Below are 8,399 nucleotides of genomic sequence, written 5' to 3' on the forward strand. Positions count from 1 at the left end.
AGTTGAGACTCTTATGCTCAAACCTGCGTTCATACAAATGTGTAAGTCTAAATAAAGTTCTAATTTCTTTCTTCGTACCATCTCATCTTTTCGTTGGGCATCCTATCTACCCTGCAACTCATCTCATTACCAAGATAAATGTATCCTACTCCATGTTAGGCAACAGAGTGGCTCTCATGTCAGACAACATCTTCCTTTACCTTCATGATGCCAGCTGCTTTGCAACAGAGTGGCCTTCTAGTCAGAAAACATCTTGCTTTAGTTTCATGATGTCAGACTGCTAGGCAACAGAATGGCACCTCATGTCAGACAACTTCTTGCTTTAGCTTTATGATGTCAGACACCCCTGGACCAATTGTCCTTGTGGAAGCTAACCACACAGGAGGATGAGATATCAGAAGTTATGCAGTAGGTTACTATCTGTATTCATGACTGCCAGCCACGTAGGAGGGGGAATGGTAAAGGAATGGGAACCAGTCGAAGCACTGTGTCCTTTTCAAAAGTGGGATTGAGGTACAAAGACAGATTAACCTTAACAACAATCCATCTTGAGTATCAGAGTCCAACATAGAGAGTGCAGGAGAAGAGGTTAGATGAGCTTCCTTCCTTGAGTATGTAACACTATTTTTCATAAGTGAGATGGTGCATTTCAGTCTCAAAGGCAGATATTTCCTCGAATAGAATGTTGCTAGCACCAGGATCTAAAGCAGGTTTTAGTAGAGTTTGAGTCAGTCAGTCTTTTATTAACTATCATGACCAACATAATGTGATACATATTACTTCCATCTTGACAGAAATAATATTCAGGCACAGGCTCCCACTATAAATTAGTGAGGACATTCCGATGCTATTTACATCTTTTTAATGCCTAAAAGAATGATTGGGAGTTTTACTTACCACATAAATTGGTAAAATGATGCAGTATGCCAGAAGACTTCCTTTTTTTTTTTGCTTCAGTCTCGGAAATTCAGAGAAACTCTGCTGTGAAACACTGCCACTGCTGGTCATTCAGTATAATCTGCAGATGGAAAAGTCCACTGTTAGTACATTTAGTATAAGCAATACAAAAAGTTTAGATTTTTATAAAGGGTAACCAGATCAATACTATGGAGTCTGTTTTATTGTGAAAATCAACAGCTCAATTAAAAAATCATATCTCAATTTGTGTTTATAACCTCTCATACTTCTCTGCATTCCCTTGCCTCATTTGCTAACACTCTCTAAACAATTGTAGCACGTACATTGGGATATAAATCTTTTTGCCAGCCAAGTGGCAGCGCACCCTTCTTACTTCCTTTGTTTTAGGATATGGTACACCAGTAGCGATTAAGCCAGCTGGTAAGTTGAGAGAGGAAGGGTTATGCTACAGTTAACAGGAATAATAGAAACTATGAATAGCATAATTTGCATCTTCTCTTTAGCCAAATCCTACCAGTGCAGCAATGGTGAAGTTGAGACTCTTATGCTCAAACCTGCGTTCATACAAATGTGTAAGTCTAAATAAAGTTCTAATTTCTTTCTTCGTACCATCTCATCTTTTCGTTCGGCATCCTATCTACCCTGCAACTCATCTCATTACCAAGATAAATGTATCCTACTCCTTGTTAGGCAACAGAGTGGCTCTGATGTCAGACAACATCTTCCTTTACCTTCATGATGCCAGCTGCTTTGCAACAGAGTGGCCGTCTAGTCAGAAAACATCTTGCTTTAGCTTCATGATGTCAGACTGCTAGGCAACAGAATGGCACCTCATGTCAGACAACTTCTTGCTTTAGCTTTATGAGGTCAGACACCCCTGGACCAATTGTCCTTGTGTAAGCTAACCCCACAGGAGTATGAGATATCAGAAGTTACGCAGTAGGTTACTATCTGTATTCATGACTGCCAGCCACGTAGGAGGGGGAATGGTAAAGGAATGGGAACCAGTCGAAGCACTGTGTCCTTTTCGAAAGTGGGATTGAGGTACAAAGACAGATTAACCTTAACAACAATCCATCTTGAGTATCAGAGTCCAACATAGAGTGCAGGAGAAGAGGTTAGATGAGCTACCTTTCTTGAGTATGTAACACTATTTTTCATAAGTGAGATGGTGCATTTCAGTCTCAAAGGCAGATATTTCCTCGAATAGAACGTTGCTAGCACCAGGATCTAAAGCAGGTTTTAGTAGAGTTTGAGTCAGTCATTCTTTTATTAACTATCATGACCAACATAATGTGATACATATTACTTCCATCTTGACAGAAATAATATTCAGGCACAGGCTCCCACTATAAATTAGTGAGGACATTCCGATGCTATTTACATCTTTTTAATGCCTAAAAGAATGATTGGGAGTTTTACTTACCACATAAATTGGTAAAATGATGCAGTATGCCAGAAGACTTCCTTTTTTTTTTTGCTTCAGTCTCGGCAATTCAGAGAAACTCTGCTGTGAAACACTGCCACTGCTGGTCATTCAGTATAATCTGCAGATGGAAAAGTCCACTGTTAGTACATTTAGTATAAGCAATACAAAAAGTTTAGATTTTTATAAAGGGTAACCAGATCAATACTATGGAGTCTGTTTTATTGTGAAAATCAACAGCTCAATTAAAAAATCAAATCTCAATTTGTGTTTATAACCTCTCATACTTCTCTGCATTCCCTTGCCTCATTTGCTAACACTCTCTAAACAATTGTAGCACGTACATTGGGATATAAATCTTTTTGCCAGCCAAGTGGCAGCGCACCCTTCTTACTTCCTTTGTTTTAGGATATGGTACACCAGTAGCGATTAAGCCAGCTGGTAAGTTGAGAGAGGAAGGGTTATGCTACAGTTAACAGGAATAATAGAAACTATGAATAGCATAATTTGCATCTTCTCTTTAGCCAAATCCTACCAGTGCAGCAATGGTGAAGTTGAGACTCTTATGCTCAAACCTGCGTTCATACAAATGTGTAAGTCTAAATAAAGTTCTAACTTCTTTCTTCGTACCATCTCATCTTTTCGTTGGGCATCCTGTCTACCCTGCAACTCATCTCATTACCAAGATAAATGTATCCTACTCCTTGTTAGGCAACAGAGTGGCTCTCATGTCAGACAACATCTTCCTTTACCTTCATGATGCCAGCTGCTTTGCAACAGAGTGGCCTTCTAGTCAGAAAACATCTTGCTTTAGCTTTATGATGTCAGACTGCCCGGCAACAGAATGGCACCTCATGTCAGACAACCTCTTGCTTTAGCTTTATGATGTCAGACACCCCTGGACCAATTGTCCTTGTGGAAGCTTACCACACAGGAGGATGAGATATCAGAAGTTACGCAGTAGGTTACTATCTGTATTCATGACTGCCAGCCACGTAGGAGGGGGAATGGTAAAGGAATGGGAACCAGTCGAAGCACTGTGTCCTTTTCAAAAGTGGGATTGAGGTACAAAGACAGATTAACCTTAACAACAATCCATCTTGAGTATCAGAGTCCAACATACAGAGTGCAGGAGAAGAGGTTAGATGAGCTTCCTTCCTTGAGTATGTAACACTATTTTTCATAAGTGAGATGGCGCATTTCAGTCTCAAAGGCAGCAATTTCCTCGAATAGAACGTTGCTAGCACCAGGATCTAAAGCAGGTTTTAGTAGAGTTTGAGTCAGTCATTCTTTTATTAACTATCATGACCAACATAATGTGATACATATTACTTCCATCTTGACAGAAATAATATTCAGGCACAGGCTCCCACTATAAATTAGTGAGGACATTCCGATGCTATTTACATCTTTTTAATGCCTAAAAGAATGATTGGGAGTTTTGCTTACCACATAAATTGGTAAAATGATGCAGTACGCCAGAAGACTTCCTTTTTTTTTTGCTTCAGTCTTGGCAATTCAGAGAAACTCTGCTGTGAAACACTGCCACTGCTGGTCATTCAGTATAATCTGCAGATGGAAAAGTCCACTGTTAGTACATTTAGTATAAGCAATACAAAAAGTTTAGATTTTTATAAAGGGTAACCAGATCAATACTATGGAGTCTGTTTTATTGTGAAAATCAACAGCTCAATTAAAAAATCATATCTCAATTTGTGTTTATAACCTCTCATACTTCTCTGCATTCCCTTGCCTCATTTGCTAACACTCTCTAAACAATTGTAGCACGTACATTGGGATATAAATCTTTTTGCCAGCCAAGTGGCAGCGCACCCTTCTTACTTCCTTTGTTTTAGGATATGGTACACCAGTAGCGATTAAGCCAGCTGGTAAGTTGAGAGAGGAAGGGTTATGCTACAGTTAACAGGAATAATAGAAACTATGAATAGCATAATTTGCATCTTCTCTTTAGCCAAATCCTACCAGTGCAGCAATGGTGAAGTTGAGACTCTTATGCTCAAACCTGCGTTCATACAAATGTGTAAGTCTAAATAAAGTTCTAATTTCTTTCTTCGTACCATCTCATCTTTTCGTTCGGCATCCTATCTACCCTGCAACTCATCTCATTACCAAGATAAATGTATCCTACTCCTTGTTAGGCAACAGAGTGGCTCTGATGTCAGACAACATCTTCCTTTACCTTCATGATGCCAGCTGCTTTGCAACAGAGTGGCCGTCTAGTCAGAAAACATCTTGCTTTAGCTTCATGATGTCAGACTGCTAGGCAACAGAATGGCACCTCATGTCAGACAACTTCTTGCTTTAGCTTTATGAGGTCAGGCACCCCTGGACCAATTGTCCTTGTGTAAGCTAACCCCACAGGAGTATGAGATATCAGAAGTTACGCAGTAGGTTACTATCTGTATTCATGACTGCCAGCCACGTAGGAGGGGGAATGGTAAAGGAATGGGAACCAGTCGAAGCACTGTGTCCTTTTCGAAAGTGGGATTGAGGTACAAAGACAGATTAACCTTAACAACAATCCATCTTGAGTATCAGAGTCCAACATACAGAGTGCAGGAGAAGAGGTTAGATGAGCTTCCTTCCTTGAGTATGTAACACTATTTTTCATAAGTGAGATGGCGCATTTCAGTCTCAAAGGCAGCAATTTCCTCGAATAGAACGTTGCTAGCACCAGGATCTAAAGCAGGTTTTAGTAGAGTTTGAGTCAGTCATTCTTTTATTAACTATCATGACCAACATAATGTGATACATATTACTTCCATCTTGACAGAAATAATATTCAGGCACAGGCTCCCACTATAAATTAGTGAGGACATTCCGATGCTATTTACATCTTTTTAATGCCTAAAAGAATGATTGGGAGTTTTACTTACCACATAAATTGGTAAAATGATGCAGTATGCCAGAAGACTTCCTTTTTTTTTTTTTGCTTCAGTCTCGGCAATTCAGAGAAACTCTGCTGTGAAACACTGCCACTGGTGGTCATTCAGTATAATCTGCAGATGGAAAAGTCCACTGTTAGTACATTTAGTATAAGCAATACAAAAAGTTTAGATTTTTATAAAGGGTAACCAGATCAATACTATGGAGTCTGTTTTATTGTGAAAATCAACAGCTCAATTAAAAAATCAAATCTCAATTTGTGTTTATAACCTCTCATACTTCTCTGCATTCCCTTGCCTCATTTGCTAACACTCTCTAAACAATTGTAGCACGTACATTGGGATATAAATCTTTTTGCCAGCCAAGTGGCAGCGCACCCTTCTTACTTCCTTTGTTTTAGGATATGGTACACCAGTAGCGATTAAGCCAGCTGGTAAGTTGAGAGAGGAAGGGTTATGCTACAGTTAACAGGAATAATAGAAACTATGAATAGCATAATTTGCATCTTCTCTTTAGCCAAATCCTACCAGTACAGCAATGGTGAAGTTGAGACTCTTATGCTCAAACCTGCGTTCATACAAATGTGTAAGTCTAAATAAAGTTCTAAATTCTTTCTTCGTACCATCTCATCTTTTCGTTGGGCATCCTGTCTACCCTGCAACTCATCTCATTACCAAGATAAATGTATCCTACTCCTTGTTAGGCAACAGAGTGGCTCTCATGTCAGACAACATCTTCCTTTACCTTCATGATGCCAGCTGCTTTGCAACAGAGTGGCCTTCTAGTCAGAAAACATCTTGCTTTAGCTTTATGATGTCAGACTGCCCGGCAACAGAATGGCACCTCATGTCAGACAACCTCTTGCTTTAGCTTTATGATGTCAGACACCCCTGGACCAATTGTCCTTGTGGAAGCTAACCACACAGGAGGATGAGATATCAGAAGTTACGCAGTAGGTTACTATCTGTATTCATGACTGCCAGCCACGTAGGAGGGGGAATGGTAAAGGAATGGGAACCAGTCGAAGCACTGTGTCCTTTTCAAAAGTGGGATTGAGGTACAAAGACAGATTAACCTTAACAACAATCCATCTTGAGTATCAGAGTCCAACATAGAGTGCAGGAGAAGAGGTTAGATGAGCTACCTTTCTTGAGTATGTAACACTATTTTTCATAAGTGAGATGGTGCATTTCAGTCTCAAAGGCAGATATTTCCTCGAATAGAACGTTGCTAGCACCAGGATCTAAAGCAGGTTTTAGTAGAGTTTGAGTCAGTCATTCTTTTATTAACTATCATGACCAACATAATGTGATACATATTACTTCCATCTTGACAGAAATAATATTCAGGCACAGGCTCCCACTATAAATTAGTGAGGACATTCCGATGCTATTTACATCTTTTTAATGCCTAAAAGAATGATTGGGAGTTTTACTTACAACATAAATTGGTAAAATGATGCAGTATGCCAGAAGATTTCCTTTTTTTTTTTTGCTTCAGTCTCGGCAATTCAGAGAAACTCTGCTGTGAAACACTGCCACTGGTGGTCATTCAGTATAATCTGCAGATGGAAAAGTCCACTGTTAGTACATTTAGTATAAGCAATACAAAAAGTTTAGATTTTTATAAAGGGTAACCAGATCAATACTATGGAGTCTGTTTTATTGTGAAAATCAACAGCTCAATTAAAAAATCAAATCTCAATTTGTGTTTATAACCTCTCATACTTCTCTGCATTCCCTTGCCTCATTTGCTAACACTCTCTAAACAATTGTAGCACGTACATTGGGATATAAATCTTTTTGCCAGCCAAGTGGCAGCGCACCCTTCTTACTTCCTTTGTTTTAGGATATGGTACACCAGTAGCGATTAAGCCAGCTGGTAAGTTGAGAGAGGAAGGGTTATGCTACAGTTAACAGGAATAATAGAAACTATGAATAGCATAATTTGCATCTTCTCTTTAGCCAAATCCTACCAGTGCAGCAATGGTGAAGTTGAGACTCTTATGCTCAAACCTGCGTTCATACAAATGTGTAAGTCTAAATAAAGTTCTAACTTCTTTCTTCGTACCATCTCATCTTTTCGTTGGGCATCCTGTCTACCCTGCAACTCATCTCATTACCAAGATAAATGTATCCTACTCCTTGTTAGGCAACAGAGTGGCTCTCATGTCAGACAACATCTTCCTTTACCTTCATGATGCCAGCTGCTTTGCAACAGAGTGGCCTTCTAGTCAGAAAACATCTTGCTTTAGCTTTATGATGTCAGACTGCCCGGCAACAGAATGGCACCTCATGTCAGACAACCTCTTGCTTTAGCTTTATGATGTCAGACACCCCTGGACCAATTGTCCTTGTGGAAGCTTACCACACAGGAGGATGAGATATCAGAAGTTACGCAGTAGGTTACTATCTGTATTCATGACTGCCAGCCACGTAGGAGGGGGAATGGTAAAGGAATGGGAACCAGTCGAAGCACTGTGTCCTTTTCAAAAGTGGGATTGAGGTACAAAGACAGATTAACCTTAACAACAATCCATCTTGAGTATCAGAGTCCAACATAGAGTGCAGGAGAAGAGGTTAGATGAGCTACCTTTCTTGAGTATGTAACACTATTTTTCATAAGTGAGATGGTGCATTTCAGTCTCAAAGGCAGATATTTCCTCGAATAGAACGTTGCTAGCACCAGGATCTAAAGCAGGTTTTAGTAGAGTTTGAGTCAGTCATTCTTTTATTAACTATCATGACCAACATAATGTGATACATATTACTTCCATCTTGACAGAAATAATATTCAGGCACAGGCTCCCACTATAAATTAGTGAGGACATTCCGATGCTATTTACATCTTTTTAATGCCTAAAAGAATGATTGGGAGTTTTACTTACCACATAAATTGGTAAAATGATGCAGTATGCCAGAAGACTTCCTTTTTTTTTTTGCTTCAGTCTCGGCAATTCAGAGAAACTCTGCTGTGAAACACTGCCACTGCTGGTCATTCAGTATAATCTGCAGATGGAAAAGTCCACTGTTAGTACATTTAGTATAAGCAATACAAAAAGTTTAGATTTTTATAAAGGGTAACCAGATCAATACTATGGAGTCTGTTTTATTGTGAAAATCAACAGCTCAATTAAAAAAATCAAATC

General features: G+C 39.3%; 1 long non-coding RNA gene across 1 annotated transcript in view; it reads right to left on the reverse strand.

Moving 5' to 3' along the window:
- Positions 1-5,364, reverse strand: part of LOC147676745 (uncharacterized) — a 28,912-nt gene extending 23,548 nt beyond the window's left edge. The window contains exons 1-4 of the long non-coding RNA XR_015302560.1: positions 5,242-5,364; positions 3,794-3,913; positions 2,345-2,465; positions 898-1,018 (exon numbers count right to left, since the gene is read on the reverse strand). This is a non-coding gene — a long non-coding RNA (uncharacterized LOC147676745). The remainder of the gene's footprint in view (positions 1-897; positions 1,019-2,344; positions 2,466-3,793; positions 3,914-5,241) is intronic.
- Between the last annotated feature and the right edge of the window lie 3,035 nt (positions 5,365-8,399).

This window comes from Lissotriton vulgaris, chromosome 12, assembly GCF_964263255.1.
Source record: "Lissotriton vulgaris chromosome 12, aLisVul1.2, whole genome shotgun sequence".
Classification (NCBI taxonomy): Eukaryota; Metazoa; Chordata; class Amphibia; order Caudata; family Salamandridae; genus Lissotriton; species Lissotriton vulgaris.